At 44.4% G+C, this 20,655-nt stretch overlaps 1 pseudogene; it reads left to right on the plus strand.

Moving 5' to 3' along the window:
• Positions 1-20,655, plus strand: part of LOC124020245 — a 155,872-nt pseudogene that overhangs the window by 98,384 nt on the left and 36,833 nt on the right.

Below are 20,655 nucleotides of genomic sequence, written 5' to 3' on the forward strand. Positions count from 1 at the left end.
GTGTGGGGGGGGGGGGGTCATTAAATAGATTGTTCTCTCTCCTTCGGCAGGGAACTGGTTTGTCACAATACGGGGGCAACGGGGAAACAGCAGGGAGGCCTGTGCATGCTAACACACACACACAGAGAGAGAAACACACACACACATAAATGTATACTCACATGCGCACACACACAGAAATATATATACAGAATTACACTCACACAAATACACACACACACTTACAGTATTATATGACTCACACACATGACAACCACACGCAGACAGGCACACACGCACACACGTACGCACACACACACACACACACACACACACACACACACACACACACACACACACACACACACACACACACACACACACACACACACACACACACACACACACACACACACACACACACACACACACACACACACACACACACACACACACACACACACACACACACACACACACCACATCCCTGCAATACTGCACAGCGCCAAGGACACACTTTCCTTTAAAAACACATCATTTTGCGTGTGTCAAACATACTAAAACGCTCTGCATGCATGGTGCCATGAAAACAAGGAGCATATAAGCTGAAACTTCCCTTTAATGCAGCAACAGCAGTATACAGTAGAGTCAGCGAAGAGGATGGACAATGCAGTAGATAAACCACAACCCCGGGTAGCCAACACTTTGATGTCACCATGAAAGGAAACTGCTGCAACACTATTGCAGCTAACCAAACACAATGCAGACAAGCAACCATCAACCAACCTGCCTTTAACAGGCCCGGTCGCCTCACGTAGCGCAGGCGTTAGCGGTCACTGTTGAGCGCGAGCCGTCAGTACTGTAATTACATCCTAATGGCAATGCAACGGAGGCTGGCTGCACTTGTCTGTCTCCTGGCAGAGAGAGAAAAAGGGAAGAGAGAGAAATGGAAGAGGGAAAGAGATAGAGAAGATAAGGAAAGAGAGGAGAGAGCATGAGAGAGAGAGAGAGAGAGAGAGAGAGAGAGAGAGAGAGAGAGAGAGAGAGAGAGAGAGAGAGAGAGAGAGAGAGAGAGAGAGAGAGGGAGAGAGAGAGAGAGAGAGAGAGAGAGAGAGAGAGAGAGAGAGAGAGAGAGAGAGAGAGAGAGAGAGAGAGAGAGAGAGAGAGGGAAGAGTGAGTGTCAGGCAACAGCCAAGGCCTGGCTCTGCCCCGTCAGTCACCCTGACACCTGGAACCACTCAATCTCCTTAGCCCACAATGGAGGGAGAGAGATGGAAGAGGGGGCAGGGAACATGATGGATATGACAGTGGAGGCTGGTGACTTGAACAATTGAGGAGGATGGGAGACCCACGGTGTAGGCATAGAATCCATGGAGACAACAAAGTGTGTTTCACAAATCGTCAAAGACTAATTATTTTAACTTAAAGCATTTAATGAAGACATGATCAGATGGACAACATTTCAGTTCATATTGCAAAAGCGGAGGTCATCCTCCGGAAGTAGTCATGATTAGAGGTCGACCGATTATCATTTTTCAACGTCGATACCGATACCGATTATTGGGGGACCCAACAAAAAAAAAAAAAGCCGATATGATTAATCGGCCGATTATTATTTTTGGTTGTTTTTGTAATAATGACAATTACAACAATACTGGATGAACACTTATTTTAACTCAATATAATACGTCATAAAATCTATTTAGCCTCAAGCACATAATGAAACATGTTCAATTTGGTTGAAATAATGCAAAAACAAAGTGTTGGAGAAGAAAGTAAAAGTGTAATATGTGCCATGTAAAAAAGCTAACGTTTAGGTTCCTTGCTCAGAACATGAGAACGTATGAAAGCTGGTGGTTCCTTTTAACAGGAGTCTTCAATATTCCCAGGTAAGAAGTTTTAGGTTGTAGTTATTATAGGAATTATAGGACAATTTCTATCTATAAGATTTGTATTTCATATACCTTTGACTATTGGATGTTCTTATAGGCACTTTAGTATTGCCAGTGTAACAGTATAACTTCCGTCCCTCTCCTCGCCCCTACCTGGGCTCGAACCAGGAACACATCGACAACAGCCACCTTTGAAGCAGCATTACCCATCGCTCCACAAAAGACACAGCCCTTGCAGAGCAAGGGGAACAACCACTCCAAGTCTCATAGCGAGTGACGTTTGAAACGCTATTAGCACGCACCCCGCTAACAAGTCAGTTAACCCACCGTTCCTAGGCCGACATTGAAAATAAGAATGTGTTCTTAACTGACTTGCCTAGTTAAATAAAGGATAAATAAAGGTGTAAAAAATATATATTTTCGGTGTCAAATCGGTGTCCAAATATACAGATTTCCAATTGTTATGAAAACTTGAAATCGGCCCTAATTAATCGGCCATTCCGATTAATCGGTCGACCTCTAGTCATGATTACCATATAGGTGTATGGAAGGAGGTGAGGCCTACGAGCCTCCTAGGTTTTGTATTGAAGTCAATGTACCCAGAGGAGGACAGAAGCTAGCTGGCTACACCATGGTGCTACCCCAGAGAGTACTGTTGAAGTTACTATTGACCATTGCAAAACAGTGTGTTTTAATTAATTATTTGGTGACATATGAATATATTTAGTATAGTTTTATCTAAAAATGATAACTTTTTTGTTTTTTTGTTTCACTATTTAAAAAAATAAATAAATTTCACTGAGGATGGACCCGTCCTTCCTCCTCTGAGGAGCCTCCACTAGCATATGGAGGGAGGGAGGAAGGGGGGTGGCGGAAGGGAAGGAGGGAGGGGAAGGAAGGGAAGGGGGACAGAGGCAAGTGGAGAGAGAGAGAGAGAGACGAGGGGGCCAGGGAGCATTATATATTTGGAGGGAGGGAGGGAGAGAGCTAAGAGGAGAGATGGATTATTAAGGAGAGAAAGAGTAAGTAAAGAGGTAAAGATATAGTAGTGGAGGTGAAGAGGGAGTAGAATAGTTTCATATGCAAGCAAACACCTCTGTCTCACTGTGTCACTGTGAGATCTTCTGTTCGTCCGTAGCTGCATGGCATCGACATACATTGTCTGTTTGCTCAACACCTGTCTGTCCTGTTCCCCCTGTAAACTGTATCGCCCCTGTTGTATACACTATAGTCCCTCCATGGCCTGCCTCTGTTACTCTGTTTCTTTAGATATAAATATGCCATATCAATGATCATCAGAAGTACTTTTCTTACTCTTTGAGGGGCCGAACAACAGGAAAGAGAGATTGGATTCGTCACGACAACAAAAGACAACAGAAAAACAGGGAAACTCTTCCTGCAAGAATATAACTCCCCGTCTCGGGCAGGATGTATTTTTACCCCGAAAGCCCAAGCACACCTGCTGAGTGCTGAGGCGCCCAGGCTTTATTTTCCATCCATTATTCATACGCCAGCTCCATTATGAGAACACGTCCTGTCCTTATGAAGATACTCTCTGTCTGCCTCACAAGCTGTTCAGTGAAAATGCAGAGCTGTTGTAGAGACCTACAGTATGTGAGGAACAAAGGAAAACAGAATGGGATTTTGTTGGCAATGCACTGTGCATAGGTCGTGTGGGTAAAATGTGTTCGGGTGAATGCATTGGCGAGGAAGAGGTCCGCAAACATTGGAACAGTGAAGAAGTAAGCAAGTGCACTGTGCTGCATGCAGACATACATAGACACACATGCATCATACATTCATACACGCACACGCACACACACACACACACACACACACACACACACACACACACACACACACACACACACACACACACACACACACACACACACACACACACACACACACACACACACACACACACACACACTGACACAGTCCCCCTCTCTGTGTTCATTTTCTTCATCTCTGAGGTTTGGGTGAATTAGCTAGATTTTTCCATCTTGCTTTGATGATGATGCGGCACCACAGTATGCTGTTTTGACTGCAGCTCTGTATTCGCTGCAGAGCCCTGTTTTAGCACCCTCAGGGGGAATCTCCTCTTCCAGTACTCGATTGCGGCGCTGCATATGTTTTGCTGAAATGTTCAGATTTTTTGCTCACTACGGTCACAGCCAAGAGGAAATGCGATCGCTCCAAAACATGGCCTGAATTCTCGAGATTTCAGAGACATTCAGGGGTCATTTTGCAGCACTGTTTTAATAGTGCATTAAACAAGAGCTTTTAAGCAGAGAGTGTTGTGAAACCCCAGGATGGATTCCACCATTTTAAAGGACATTATACTGGACAGTAATAAAGACACGCACGCACGCACGCACACACACACACACACACACACACACACACACACACACACACACACACACACACACACACACACACACACACACACACACACACACACACACACACACACACACACACACACACACACACACACACACACACATATATATACAACACATCCCTGCAGTACTGCGGAGCACCAAGGACACATGCCTTTAACACATGCCTGTGTGTGCCTACCTAGCATACCAAAATCTATCTTCCTCACTCTCTTTATATTTTTCTCTCTTTCTCTTGCTCTCTTTCATGTGTCCATGAAAACTCCTCAAGTTCTTGAAACTGTCGACCGTAGAGCTACGAAGACGAAGAACCAAACGTAGCACAGAATTCTCTCCGAAAGAACCGAATCATGTGGTTCAGTTCCATAACACCTCTCTCCAAAAGAACAGAATCATGTGGTTCAGTTCCATAACACCTCTCTCCAAAAGAACCGAATCATGTGGTTCAGTTCCATAACACCTCTCTCCAAAAGAACCGAATCATGTGGTTCAGTTCCATTAAACTTCTCTCCGAAAGAACCGAATCATGTGGTTCAGTTCCATAACACCTCTCTCCAAAAGAACCGAATCATGTGGTTCAGTTCCATTAAACTTCTCTCCGAAAGAACCGAATCATGTGGTTCAGTTCCATTAAACTTCTCTCCGAAAGAACCGAATCATGTGGTTCAGTTCCATAACACCTCTCTCCAAAAGAACCGAATCATGTGGTTCAGTTCCATTAAACTTCTCTCCAAAAGAACCGAATCACGTGGTTAAGTTCCATTAAACTTCTCTCCGAAAGAACTGAATCATGTGGTTCAGTTCCATAAAACTCCTCTCAGAGTTGAAACCGGGGGGAAATGAAGGCCGTGTCATACATCAATCATCATCTGTCCTGACGTAGATCTAGAACACTAAAGTGGCTCATCAACTCAGATAAAGACATGAAAAGCTGCCACGATGGAGTTCACGCTTAGTCACTTTCCCTCAGAAATGTAGGCCGACCTATAAAAGTTTTATCAAGAGAACACTAACACTTCTTTGTCTTGCATTCACACTCCCATAGAAACATACTTTATGTTACATCTAAGTTATTATTTTTCTCATACTTACCACGGATTTGTGTTTTTCTATCAGAGGACAAGACATGTTTTATTGGTAGTTCCCGACAGACTGGCTCGTTACTTGTTGTGGCTCACACATTGGACATTGGAGAACCAGTAATATTGTGTAGTGGCGAGAGTGCTGTGATCAGTCTGTCAGTTTCAGAGATGTGATAGGAGATTGTCTGTCAGCAACACTGGGGTTCTGGGCTCCACTATGGGGTAGTGAGAGGCTTTATCAGGCCTTGGCGATTCAGAGAGAGAGAGAGATTGAGGTTTAGAAAGTAAGGATGGAGGGGTGTGGAGAGAGAGGGTGTATAAAGAGAGGAAGGAGACTAGTGGGAGAAGGACGGTGGAGAGCACAAGAAGGAGGTGAGGGAGCGAGAGAGAGAGAGAGAGAGAGAGAGAGAGAGAGAGAGAGAGAGGCGTCACAACAGACCCGCGTTCGATCCCAGGCTGAGTCGCAGCCGGCCGCAACTGGGAGACTAATGAGGCGGCGCACAATTGGCCCAGCTTCATCCGGGTTAGGGGTGGGTTTGGCCAGCTGGGATGTCCTTGTCCCATCGCGCTCTAGTGACTCCTTGTGGCGGACTGGGCACATGCACGCTGACTTCGGTCACCAGTTGTACGCTGTTTCCTCCTACACATTGGTGAGATTGGCTTCCGAGTTAAGCGAGCAGTGTGTCAACAAGCAGCGCGGCTTGGCAGGGTCGTGTTTCGGAGGACGCATGGCTCTCAACCTTCAACTCTCCCAAGTCCGTACGGGTGTTGCAGCCATGGGACAAGACTGTAACTACCAATTGGATATCACGAAATTGGGGAGAAAAAGGGTTAAAAAGTACAACTTAAAAAAATAAAAAAAAGATTAGAGAGCATTTGAGAGGTGAGAGAGGAAGGGGAAGAACAGAGTGATGGTCATACAGAAACGGCCAGCAGAGTAGAGAGGAAGTGGGGAGGAGCAACAGAGTAAGACAGAGAGCCTCATGGTCCCAGAGTAATATCAGACACTAGCCACCCCGCTGACAGCTGAGTCCCCACTCTGTCAGTCACTCCATCAAACACTGTGACAGTCCCAGAGTCCCCAACAACACAACAGTAGCTACAGTATGCTGTGGTCCTGTGTACAGTGCAATGCCCACGGCAAATCACACTTCACGGACATCCCCATTCCCTTTCTAAAAGCCAACACACACACACGCTTGTATGCACACACACTATCACGGGTGCACACATGCACACACGTGCTATCCCACACTTGCCAATGCAAGCACACACGCACACGCACACACACACACACACACACACACACACACACACACACACACACACACACACACACACACACACACACACACACACACACACACACACACACACACACACACACACACACACACACACACAGGCTGCCCCTGTGAAGGCAGTCACACACACACACACACCTCAGGCTGCCCCTGTGAAGGCAGTCTAGGCCTGTACTGTACCCTGTAGCTGCATGACTGTATCCCATGTCTGTGTGTCGCTGTCGGATTCCCCCAAAGTTGTTCTTCGTGTGTCCTCATAATAACTCCTCTGTGTGGTGTTGATGCAGTGTGTCTGTCCTCTTTGAATACTGAAACTGAAATGCACTGTGGTCGTATAGTGTCCTCTGTTCTGTGCTTGTGCTGTCTATACCGGACAGCCTCCGCTGACACACAGACAAACTGACAGACTCCTGTTCTTCTGACCCTGCACACACCTCGTATCACCAGAGACACAGAGAGAGGTTCACACAGAGGTCAAACCCCTACTACGACCCAGCCAGCCAGCCTGGAGAAGAGGTCAAAGGTCAGCCAGCAGGAAGCAGAACCCTCACTCTGCCGTTTTCTCCTCCTTTCTGCAGCGACGACATTCCTCCAGACTCACCCTCAGGTGAGGAGGGAAAGAGAGAGGGAGAAGGGGAGCTCCAGCCCCAGGTCCAACCCCAGCAGACTGAGTTCCAAGCCCAGCCCCAACCTGAACCCCAGCCTCAGCCTAAACCCGAGGGCACGAGTGTGGGCAAAACACAGCAGGAGGTCACCCCCGCAGCCTCCCGCTCACCAAGCAGAGGGGAACTCGAGCAGGAGGAGGGAGAACGAGGAGATAAGGAGGAGGAGGAGATAAAGCAGAAAGAGGTGGTGGATTCGCAGCAGGAGCAGCAGCATGAGGGGGAGGCAGCAGTAGAGACTGAGGTGGAGGAGGAGGAGGATGGGGCAGAGGCCCGGGGGGGAGCGACGGGGAGGAGGGCCAGCCTGCACCACACAGCTTCCCCCATGAGGGTGCAGCGCAACGGGGCCTGCTCGCACTCCGCCACCTCCGACTACGAGCTCTCGCTCGACCTCAAAAACAAGCAGGTAGGGTGTGTGGGGGTGGGGGGGAACGGTGTGATATGGGCGGGGGTAGGGGAGAGGGGGGCTCGGCTTGGGTTGTACTGTATGTCTTGTGGTCTTTGTGGTTGTTTGTTGAGGTTCTGTCTGAGGTCATGGCTGTTTGTTTTGTCTGTTGAGGCTGTTGTTGATTTGGTTCATCTGGGATTGTTTGTTTGTTATGGCTGTTTTTTTGTGGATTGTCCTCGGCTGGCAGTTGATTGACATTATTTGCCTTTGAAGTTGGCTCTGCAGGTGTTCTTAGGGTGTTTTGGGTTGTTGAGTCTTTCTCTCTTCTTCATTAACATGAGTCATCATCATCATCATCATCATCATCATCATCATCATCATCATCATCGCCACTGTCATTTTCACCTTCATTAACATAACATGGCTTTTGTCTTTTGAACAGATGTGGAACAGTGACCTTCTACTGAGGCGGCGTGTGTTCTGTTCTCACAGTACCTTCCTCTGCTGTGTGGTAGCTTGCTGTTTAACGAATGGCTCACACTGTGTGTCTAAGTGTCTGGGAGGTTTTTAAATGGAACACATTTAGTTGCTTCCCACTGACTCTTTCTCTCACTCACACAATCACACAATCTCTTGTGTAAATGATGCATCGTCATGGTAACAGAATGAAGTAATATTCCCGATGGTGGTTGTGCTGCTTGCATGGACTAAACTCATGTCTTCTCTCCTGGTCTGTTTGTCTTATGTTGTTTTCACATTAACATCATATGTTCAGAGTTGCCATATGTCTAGATTAGAAACTCTACTGTACATGTAGTAAGTGTTCAGGAAATCATCCATGTGTGATGGCCCTGCTAACATACAGAGACCCATCTCCCTGTTCTGTGTCTCACATCTCATTTACATGGTGTGTGTGTGTACGTGCGCGTCTGTTTGTCAACTCCGTGTGTGTATGTGTGCCTGTGCATGCATGTGTGTGTGTTGTGTGTGTGTGTGTGTTCTCATCATCCCATTCATCTGAGACGTTGGATTCATCAGACACTCATCTGCATATGAGGGCCTTGACACTGCATATGAGGGGCTTTGACCACCCCATTCCCCATCCCGTCCACTGACCTTCAACCAGGTAACCTTTCCATTCCCCATCTCATCCACTGACCTTCAACAAGTTAACCTTTCCATTCCCCATCCCGTCCACTGACCTTCAACCAGGTAACCTTTCCATTAATCCACTTTCCACCTTTCCATTCCCCATCCCGTCCACTGACCTTCAACCAGGTAACCTTTCCATTCCCCATCTCATCCACTGACCTTCAACAAGTTAACCTTTCCATTCCCCATCCCGTCCACTGACCTTCAACCAGGTAACCTTTCCATTCCCCATCTCATCCACTGACCTTCAACCAGGTAACCTTTCCATTCCCCATCCCGTCCACTGACCTTCAACCAGGTAACCTTTCCATTCCCCATCTCATCCACTGACCTTCAGTCAGGTAACCTTTCCATTCCCATTCCGTCCACTGACCTTCAACCAGGTAACCTTTCCATTCTCCATCCCATCCACGGACCTTCAGTCAGGTAACCTTTCCATTCCCATTCCGTCCACTGACCTTCAACCAGGTAACCTTTCCATTCCCCATCCGTCCACTGACCTTCAACGAGGTAACCTTTCCATTCCCCATCCCATCCACTGACCTTCAACCAGGTAACCTTTCCATTCCCCATCCGTCCACTGACCTTCAACGAGGTAACCTTTCCATTCCCCATCCCATCCACTGACCTTCAACCAGGTAACCTTTCCATTCCCATCCCGTCCACTGACCTTCAGTCAGGTAACCTTTCCATTCCCCATCTCATCCACTGACCTTCAACCAGGTAACCTTTCCATTCCCATCCCGTCCACTGACCTTCAACCAGGTAACCTTTCCATTCCCATTCCGTCCACTGACCTTCAACCAGGTAACCTTTCCATTCCCATCCCGTCCACTGACCTTCAACCAGGTAACCTTTCCATTCCCCATCTCATCCACTGACCTTCAACCAGGTAACCTTTCCATTCCCCATCTCATCCACGGATCTTCAACGAGGTAACCTTTCCATTCCCCATCCCGTCCACGGACCTTCAACCAGGTAACCTTTCCATTCCCCATCTCATCCACGGATCTTCAACGAGGTAACCTTTCCATTCCCCATCCGTCCACTGATCTTCAACGAGGTAACCTTTCCATTCCCCATCCCGTCCACTGACCTTCAACCAGGTAACCTTTCCATTCCCATCCCGTCCACTGACCTTCAACCAGGTAACCTTTCCATTCCCATTCCGTCCACTGACCTTCAACCAGGTAACCTTTCCATTCCCATTCCGTCCACTGACCTTCAACCAGGTAACCTTTCCATTCCCATTCCGTCCACTGACCTTCAACCAGGTAAGACAACCTTTCCATTTCCAGCTCTCACAAAGATCATCAGTCACACCTCAAGACCAGAGAAAGAGAAAAGAGAGAGAAACTTGTGAGCGAACAGTGTAGTTCTCAAGGTGTAAAAACAACAACTTGCTGAACCATATACAGTGCCTTCATTTACGTGTTAGTCATTTATCAGACACTCTTATCCTCTTAGCGCGAAGATCGCTAGCGGGATCAAATTCAACAAAATACGGTGAAATCGGAGCGCACCAAATTCAAAATACAAAATCGGAATATTAAACATTCATGAAAATACAAATTTCATACATTATTCTTTAGCTTAGAACCTTGGTAATCGAACTGCGTTGTCAGATTTCAAAAAGGCTTTACGGCGAAAGCATAGCATTTGATTGTCTGAGGACAGAGCCCCATGTCAACATATATTTCAAACCAGCACTAGCAACACAAAATCATAAATAGCGATAAAATCAATCACTTACCTTTGGAGATATTTTTCTGGTTGCAATCCCAAGGGTCCCAGCTACACAATGAATGGTTGTTTTGTTCAATAAAGTCCTTTTTATATCCCAAAAACTAATTCAATAATCCAGTCTTTCAACATGCATACAAAGGATTCCAAAATGTTACCAGCAAAGTTCTTTCAAACTATGTTTTTTATTAATTGTCTAATATCTAAATAAACGATAATATTTCAGACGGAGAATATTATGTTCAATAGCAAAGGAAAAGAATGAAGAGTGCGCACACATTCACGCTTGAAAAAATACTACTTTTGTCCTGTTGCTCAACGACAACAAATACTTAATTTTTCAAAAAAACGTAAACCTTGTATAAAGACTGTTGACATCTACTGGAAGCCATAGGGACTGCAGTCTGGGAGGCGGAAATAAGATCTTTCAATAGCATTGCATTGGAAGTCATTCCAAGCTCAACATTTCTTTTTCACGGATCAATGTTCCTCAGGCTTTCGCCTGCTATATCAGTTATGTTATACTGACAGACATTTCTTTAACAGTTTTAGAAACTGCAGAGTGTTTTCTATCCAATCATACCAATTATATGCATATCCTAGCTTCTGGGCCCGAGGAACAGGCAGTTTATTTTGGGCACGTCAGACAGGCGGAAATTCAGGAAACTAGCCTTACTCGCAGAGAGGTTAACCAGAGCGACTTACAGTTAGTTGCCCTAATTCACCCCTTATCACCCTCATCTTCTCCCCTATTTCAACCCTACTCTCCCTCATCCTCACCCCTATTTCACCCATTATCTCCATCATCCTCACCCCTATTTCAACACTACTCTTCCTCATCATCACCACTATTTCACCCCTTATCACCCTCATCCTCACCCCTATTTCACCCCTTATCTCTGTTACACTAACCTCTAGTCCTGATTAAGATTTAACCCCCCCCACCTCGTCACTCTTTTAATCTCTCTTTTAAAGATGATCTCCTTCACTGCCTCCCTCTCTGTGTGTCAGGATTGCTTTACATGTCTGATGTGTTAGATTTATATTCTGCCCAGAGAGAGAAACTCCAGATGAGGTTTCCTTTCACAGTCTATGGGTGGGGAGTAGGTCCTGCCACAGATTAGCGTGAGAATGATCCCATCACATGGACGATACCTTGAGGCTGTTTATACAGGTGAAGTCGGAAGCTTACATACACTTAGCTTGTAGTCATTAAAACTTGTTTTTCAACCACTCCACAAATTTCTTGTTAACAAACTATAGTTTTGGCAAGTCAGTTAGGACATCTACTTTGTGCATGACAAAAGTCATTTTTCCAACAATTGTTTACAGACAGATTATTTCACTTATAATTCACTGTATCACAATTCCTGTGGGTCAGAAGACTGCATACACTAAGTTGACTGTGCCATTAAACAGCATGGAAAATTCCAGAAAATGGTGTCATGGCTTTAGAAGCTTCTGATAGGCTAATTGACATAATTTGAGTCAATTGGAGGTGTACCTGGATATGTATTTCAAGGCCTACCTTCAAGTGTCTCTTTGCTTGACATCATGGGAAAATGAAAAGAAATCAGCCAAGACCTCAGGAAAAAAATTGTAGACCTCCACAAGTCTGGTTCATCCTTGGGAGCTAGAGATGAATGTACTTTGGTGCGAAATGTCCAGAGCAACAGGAAAGTACCTTGTGAAGATGCTGGATGAAACATGTACAAAAGTATCTATATCCACAGTAAAACGAGTCCTTATTGACATAACCTGAAAGGCCGCTCAGCAAGGAAGAAGCCACTGTTCCAAAACCGCCATAAGAAAGCCAGACTACGGTTTGCAACTGCACATGGGGACAAAGATCGTATTTTTGGGAGAAATGTACTCTGGTCTGATGAAACAAAAATATAGCTGTTTGGCCACAATGAACATCATTATGTTTGGAGGAAAAAGGGTGAGGCTTGCAAGCCGAAGAACACCATCCCAACCTTGAAGCACGGGGTGGCAGCATCATGTTGTGGGGGTGCTTTACTGCAGGAGGGACTTGTGCACTTCACAAAAATGGTGTGGATATATCGAAGCAACATCTCAAGACATCAGTCAGGAAGTTAAAGCTTTGTCGCAAATGAGTCTTCCAAATGGACAATGACCCCAGGCATACTTTCAAAGTTGTAGCAATATGGCTTAATTAAGGACAACAAAGTCAAGGTATTGGAGTGGCCATCACAAAGCCCTGACCTCAATCCCATAGAAAATGTGTGGGCAGAACTGAAAAAGCATGTGCGAGCAGGGAGGCCACTAAACCTGAGTCAGTTACACCAGCTCTGTCAGGAGGAATGGGCCAAAATTCACTCAAGTTATTGTCGGAAGCTTGTTGAAGGCTAACTGAAACGTTTGACCCAAGGTAAACAATTTAAAGGCAATGCTACCAAATACTAATTGAGTGTATGTAAACCTCTGACCCATTGGGAATGTGATGAAAGAAATAAAGCTGAAGTAAATAATTCTCTCTACCATTATTCTGACATTTCACATTCTTAAAATAATGTTGTGATCCTAACTGACCCAAGACAGGGAATTCTTACTAGGATTAAATGTCAGGAATTGTGAAAAACTGAGTTTAAATGTACTTGGCTAAGGTGTATGTAAACTTCCGACTTCAACAGTATGTGCTCACGTAGAGAGTTTTCATAGGATAAATGCCATAGTATATTGCTCACTCTATATTTAACGTAAACGTTTTTCAGAACCAACATTTTGGTATTTGGCAATGTAAGTATTGTATATTAGTACAATCATAGTTAATCATGACCAGGGCAAAGGTAGTGTTCACAAAAGGCTTTTGGTGTATTCTGACATCAATATTCCTGTCATTAGAATCTCCTTGCTCAAGGATAAACTGAGCCACAATGTGATTTTATACAGAATACATTTACGCTGCATAGCCTGCTCTGTAGGTAGTATCGGCAGTTAAGAGCTCATTGCAAGTACAAACCGTGGGTCCAGTCAGTCCTGTAAAAGAACCATTGGTCTAATAGCATTAGTTGTACAAGTGTGCCAGTTGATAGGCTGGTTGATGAAGGCTCCCTCCTCTAACGGACCCATTTGTCGAATACCCTCAATTTTGTCTCTGGGCCCATAATTGCCTTTTTGTTCCGCAGATTCCTTCTTGAGAAAGCATTGGATTCGAGCCTCATTAATCAAACTACATTTATCTCTGTAATGTTTCTCAGCGGCGGGGTGAGGGATGTTATCAGACTGCCTGTGTTCCCTCATAATCACTCTCCAAACCTCCACCAGAGAGAGGGGATATTTATGAGCAATACATCTCACAATGCCATTATGGAAATGCGAGCTAAGTAATCCACATCAACCCAACTTTTTAAGGCAGATTTTTTTGTTGAGGGGTAGATGCACTCCGTGTCTCAAAGTTCAATATGTTTACCCGAGCGTCTTTAAACGGCTGATGCTTAAAAATGGGTGGATTAGCACATTTTATCACACCGTTGGCTGGGTATGCTGAGAGCAGTGAAAACTGATCGTGTCCCGTCTTCAATACTCTAGAGATGAAATGTTATGAAAGACGGGTCGATGGAATCCTGTCAAGTTCTTTTTTTTAATCTTCTGCCAGCTTTTTGCGTCGGTTGAACTGTCACACTTCATGCCTTTTGAGAAGTGAACGTAGAATCTCCAACTGCTTCTCACAACAAAGGTTAATAAACCTGAAAGGGTTGAAGCCGATGCTCAATAAGTCAACTACTTACTCGACCTCAGTGCTCCAGCCATTAACCACGAGCCCGTCCTCCCCAATTAAGATGCCACCAATCTCCTGTGCTTGACCTACTGTAGGTTATCGCCTGACTCTCTTACGTTGTGGACACCAAATGAATCTCCATTCCTGATAAACAGTAAGAGCTGTTCTGATTGATGCTCTATTCCTCAGAATTAGCTGTAGCCCTTTTATGTTACAAAGCACAGTATAACGCCATAATCATGTAAAGTTGACCATTTTCCTGGTGCAAATGAACTGACCTGACATGAATGAGCTTATAATTAGTAGGTAGCATTAGTCGTGCCCTCTCAACTATGTGTTTGTTGCATGCAAATGTAATCATCTGCTATTTAATCTCTGTGCCAGAACTCAATTTGAGGGTGACACTCATAAATATACATGGGTCACTAAGCTAAACGCCAATGAATACGATGAACAAACAAATTCAACTGAGGATACCTTTTTCTGAACACAACATTCTTCAAAATCCCTGAAGTGTGTTTGGCTCATAATTGACTTCAGGCTGGGTTTGCATATGTGTTCATTTTGTTGTCCACCTGTATCGTGACATTTGGTGAGATGAAGTGAATGGGTTGCGTGACAGACTGTGAATGCCAGCTCGTCCTTGGAGACTATTCACCCAGATGAATGCAGCCAGGGAGAAGGCCAAGAGATACCATCCGTAGCACATTTCTCTGAATAGCCAGATCTGATAAGCCAGAACCAAAAATAGCACTTCAAAAAACCAGATTGTTCCCCATAGAAAGTCTGACCTTTAATATTGGAAACCATTTTCATTCCTGGCATAAACATCCCCCCCGAAAACAAACTCTGAATGCGCTATTTCTGCAAGCCTTGGGGTATTAATATTTCAGTGGCAAAGAGGCAGAGTCCCATCTCTCATACACAGACTGGTCTTGTTTCAATTCATCACCACAACTCCATACGCTCATCAGGTCAAAGGCCTGGTTGTGTGTGAATTCTGTCTGTCCTATAAAGTCCACTTGGCTCTCGCCCTTTGACCCCCTAGTGTGTAACGTTTGGTTATCAAACCATATTATAACCCCAAAATACCATTTGCCTCATGTTAGATCGGTGTCACCTCAGCATTTTAAAAATAAATATTTCTGGATTTTTCTTTGAAGAGTTTTCAAAACTGTTCCTGGAGAGCTACCATCCTGTAGGTTTTCACTCCAACTCTGTTCCTGGAGAGCTACCCTCCTGTAGGTTTTCACTCCAACTCTGTTCCTGGAGAGCTACCCTCCTGTAGGTTTTCACTCTCCAACTCTGTTCCTGGAGAGCTACCATCCTGTAGGTTTTCACTCCAACTCTGTTCCTGGAGAGCTACCCTCCTGTAGGTTTTCACTCCAACTCTGTTCCTGGAGAGCTACCATCCTGTAGGGTTTCACTCCATCCCCAGTTGTAACTAACTTGATTCAGTTCATCAACCAGCTAATTATTAGAATCAAGTGCCCTAGATGAGGGTTGGAGTGAAAACCTACAGGATGGTAGCTCTCCAGGAACAGAGTTGGAGTGAAAACCTACAGGATGGTAGCTCTCCAGGAACAGAGTTGGAGTGAAAACCTACAGGATGGTAGCTCTCCAGGAACAGGGTAGGAGTGAAAACCTACAGGATGGTAGCTCTCCAGGAACAGAGTTGGAGTGAAAACCTACAGGATGGTAGCTCTCCAGGAACAGAGTTGGAGTGAAAACCTACAGGATGGTAGCTCTCCAGGAACAGGGTTGGAGTTAAAACATACAGGATGGTAGCTCTCCAGGAACAGGGTTGGAGTGAAAACCTACAGGATGGTAGCTCTCCAGGAACAGGGTTGGAGTTAAAACCTACAGGATGGTAGCTCTCCAGGAACAGGGTTGGAGAGCCCTGCTCTACCATATCTCCATTGCCTCTCAGTCTACCTCTTTTAGTTCCACTACCCACCTTCCCCCTCCATCCCACCATCTCTCTCTCCTGCTCACCCAGGCTTTCAGTGTCTAATGGAGATGGCAGAATGTACCAGAGAGATACAGGCTCAGATAAAGCTGTGATGGGACCTAAATTCTTTATGCGCCGTCCCCTGCCAACTCATTCGGAAGGCAAAACAAACAAGCCAAACTGCCGCCTTTAATCAAAGCAGCCCCCTCCCAGCTCCCGGCTCAGATCCAAGGCTATCTCTGCCTCAGACATTATTTCTGTCATTCGTTTTGACGAGTGACAACTTTCTGAGGGATGGGTTGTGGTTATTACCTTAACTCTGTTTTTTTAAGCCTACCCATTCTGTCCAGACGAAGTCAGCAGAGTGACGAAGCTGATTTTGTCATATTGAGTGTGTACTCAAAGTTCCGTCTGTCTGAACATTCCAGATAGATAAAAAGTGATGAATATTCAAGGCAAGGCCCAATACCGGTCTGCGGGAAGAGAAAGCCATGTTCTCATTCTGAGATGCCTCACAGAGACTATAGACTATAGCTTAAAGGGCCAGGCTCATTCAGAACGACTTTAATATTCTCCCAACATCTCTTCCCTTTCTCACAGAGGCCTCGCTGCAGTGCAATGTAAAAGGGATCAGACAAGATGGATTTCTCAGTGTCATTTGGGTTTTCTAAAGAGCCTTTCTAAGGGATGGAGTTCTCCAAATGACAATGGGCTGAGATTGCATCATGCTGCAGCCACCCCACTTATCGCAAATTGCAAAGCCTAGTGTGCATTATTGCATGGCTATCTGTTCTTCCCCATAGAAGTCTATAGGATGCAGGTGACTTTGCTTGGGACTGCAGAGTAGTAGTTGAAAGTATCACGTTGATCCCCTGGTGGCCCCGCAATCCCTTCTAAAACCATTCGCCCAATTGCCTTTGAGCCACAGGGGGGATAATTTGACGTGAGCGGACTCAGTCCATATATATTTCGGATCCTGCCCTCGGTTCAAGTCCTCAACTGAGCAGACATATGTCGAGAAACCTTGTGACAAGATGGAGAATAGCACCACATTTTCTATGTTCTCAGAGAACATTGGCGAGATCAACCCATAGGGATAGTGTACAGGGTTGACACAGTTTAACTGAACAGGGTATAACTGACACATCCATAGGCCAGAGATTGCCACAGCCATCACATGCAAAGAAACTCTAGAAATATATAGAATGTGATTGTTCTGTGAAGAGAGTTGGTAAAGGTTCCATGCATTTTTTTTATCCCTACCCAAATCAAATCAGAACTGCCTTTTTATCTCACAGTCGTTTATTTCCAGGCACAATTAATAGCTTTCAGGTTATTCAGTGTAGAAGAGAGAGTAGAGTGCATCTCAATTGCACCCACAGATAGTGGTTCTGATTTATTGAAGGCAATGAACGTTTTGGCCACACAGATATTAGACAGATAGTAACACATTTTTTCTCCCTCTCCTAAATACAAATACAAGCACCCACTATTATTATAATATTACAGTGCCTTGCGAAAGTATTCACCCTCCTTGGCGTTTTTCCTATTTTGTTGCATTACAACCTGTAATTTAAATGTATTTTTATTTGGATTTCATGTGATGACATACACAAAATAGTCCAAATTGTGAAGTGAAATTAAGAAAATTACTTTTTTCAAAAAATTCAACAAAAAAAAAGAAAAGTGGTGCATGCATATGTATTCACCCCCTTTGCTATGAAGCCCCTAAATAATATCTGGTGCAATCAATTACCTTCAGAAGTCACATAATTAGTTAAATAAAGTCAACCTGTGTGCAATCTAAGTGTCACATGATCACAGTATATATACACCTGTTCTGAAGGCCCCGGAGTCTGCAACACCACTAAGCAAGGGGCACCACCATGCAAGCGGCACTATGAAGACCAAGGAGCTCTCCAAACAGGTCAGGGACAAAGTTTTGGAGAAGTACAGATCAGGGTTGGGTTATAAAAAAATATCAGAAACTTTGAACATCCCACAGAGCACCATTAAATCCATTGTAAAAAAAGTGGAAAGAATATGGAACCACAACAAACCTGCCAAGAGAGGGCCACCCACCAAACTCACGGACCAGGCAAGGAGGGCATTAGTCAGAGAGGCAACAAAGAGACCAAAGATAAACCTGAAGGAGCTGCAAAGCTCTACAGCGGAGATTGGAGTATCTGTCCATAGGACCACTTTAAGCCGTACACTCCACAGAGCCAGAAAAAAATAAGCAAACATGTTTGGTGTTTGCCAAAAGTTATGTGGGAGACTCCACAAACATATGAAAGAAGTTACTCTGGTCAGATGAGACTAAAATTGAGATTTTTGGCCATCAAGGAAAACGCTATGTCTGGAGCAAACACAACACCATTCATTCCCCAGAGAACACCATCCCCACAGTGAAGCATGGTGGTGGCAGCATCATGCTGTGAGGATGTTTTTTATTGGCAGGGACTGGGAAAATCATCAGAATTGAAGGAATGATAAGGGGCGCTAATTACAGGGAAATTCTTGAGGGAAACCTGTTTCAGTCTTCCAGAGATTTGAGACTGGGACAGAGATTCACCTTCCAGCAGGACAATGACCCGAAGCATAGTGCTAATGCAACACTTGAGTGGTTTAAGGGGAAACATTTAAATGTCTTAGAATGGCCTAGTCAAAACCTAGACCTCAATCCAATTGAGAATCTGTGGTAGGATTTACAGATTGCTATACACAAGCGGAACCCATCCAACTTGAAGAAGCTGGAGCAGTTTTGCCATGAAGAAATGGCAAAAATCCCAGTGGCTGTCACGCCTTGGTCTTAGTATTTTGTGTTTTCTTTAATTATTTGGTCAGGCCAGGGTGTGACATGGGTTTATGTTATTGTATTTTCGTATTGGGGTTTGTAGTATTTGGGATTGCGGCTGATGAGGGGTGTTGTATAGGCTTGGCTGCCTGAGGCGGTTCTCAATCAGAGTCAGGTGATTCTCGTTGTCTCTGATTGGGAACCGTATTTAGGTAGCCTGGTTTCGCTTTGTATTTCTTGGGTGATTGTTCCTGTCTCTGTGTAGTTTCACCAGATAGGCTGTAATTAGGTTTCACGTTCCGTTTGTTGTTTTTGTATTTGTTTAGTTATTTCATGTATCGTCATTCTCTTCATTAAAGAACATGAGTAACAACTACGCTGCATTTCGGTCCGACTCTCTTTCCACAAACGAAGAACGTCGTTACAGTGGCTGGATGTGCCACGCTTATAGAGACATATCCCAAGAGACTTGCAGCTGTAATTGCTGCAGAAGGTGGCTCTACAAAGTATTGACTCTGGGGGGGTGAATAGTTATGCACGTTCAAGTTTTCAGTTTTTGTTGTCTTATTTCTTGTTCGTTTCACAATAAAAATATTTTGAATCTTCAAAGTGGTAGGCATGTTGTGTAAATCAAATTATACAAACCCCCCCAAAAATCTATTTTAATTCCAGGTTGTAAGGCAACAAAATAGTATATATATATATATATATATATATATATATATATATATATATATATATATATATATATATATATATATATATGTATATATATATATATATATATATATATATATTAGCACTTTCCCCTTAAACCACTTGAGTGTTGCATTAGAACTATGCTTATATATATAATAGAATGTGCTGACACAATTATTATTATTAAATTGATAATACTTATCACATAATGCCTCCTTCATACAGGCACCATTCATTTTGTGATTTAATTTCTCATTCATATTCTACCCTCTTACTTTTTTGTCTAACTTTACCTCCCTTTCTCTTTACCTCTCTCTTTACCTACCTCTCTCTCTCTCTCTCTCTCTCTTTACATCCCTCTCTCTCTTTACCTCCCTCTCTCTCTTTACCTCCCTCTCTCTCTTTACCTCTCTCTCTCTTTACCTCCCTCTCTCTCTTTACCTCCCTCTCTCTCTTTACCTCCCTCTCTCTCTTTACCTCCCTCTCTCTCTTCCTCTCTCTCTTTACCTCCCTCTCTCTCTTTACCTCCCTTTCTCTCTTTACCTCCCTTTCTCTCTTTACCTCCCTCTCTCTCTTTACCTCCCCCTCTCTCTCTACCTCCCTTTCTCTTTACCTCTCTCTTTACCTTCCTCTCTCTCTTTACCTCCCTCTCTCTCTTTACCTCCCTCTCTCTCTTTACCTCCCTTTCTCTCTTTACCTCCCTTTCTCTCTTTACCTCCCTCTCTCTCTTTACCTCCCTTTCTCTCTTTACCTCCCTTTCTCTCTTTACCTCCCTCTCTCTCTTTACCTCCCTCTCTCTCTTTACCTCCCTTTCTCTCTTTACCTCCTCCCTCTCTCTTTACCTCCCTTCTCTCTT

The sequence above is a fragment of the Oncorhynchus gorbuscha genome, unplaced genomic scaffold, assembly GCF_021184085.1.
Source record: "Oncorhynchus gorbuscha isolate QuinsamMale2020 ecotype Even-year unplaced genomic scaffold, OgorEven_v1.0 Un_scaffold_781, whole genome shotgun sequence".
Taxonomy (NCBI): domain Eukaryota; kingdom Metazoa; phylum Chordata; class Actinopteri; order Salmoniformes; family Salmonidae; genus Oncorhynchus; species Oncorhynchus gorbuscha.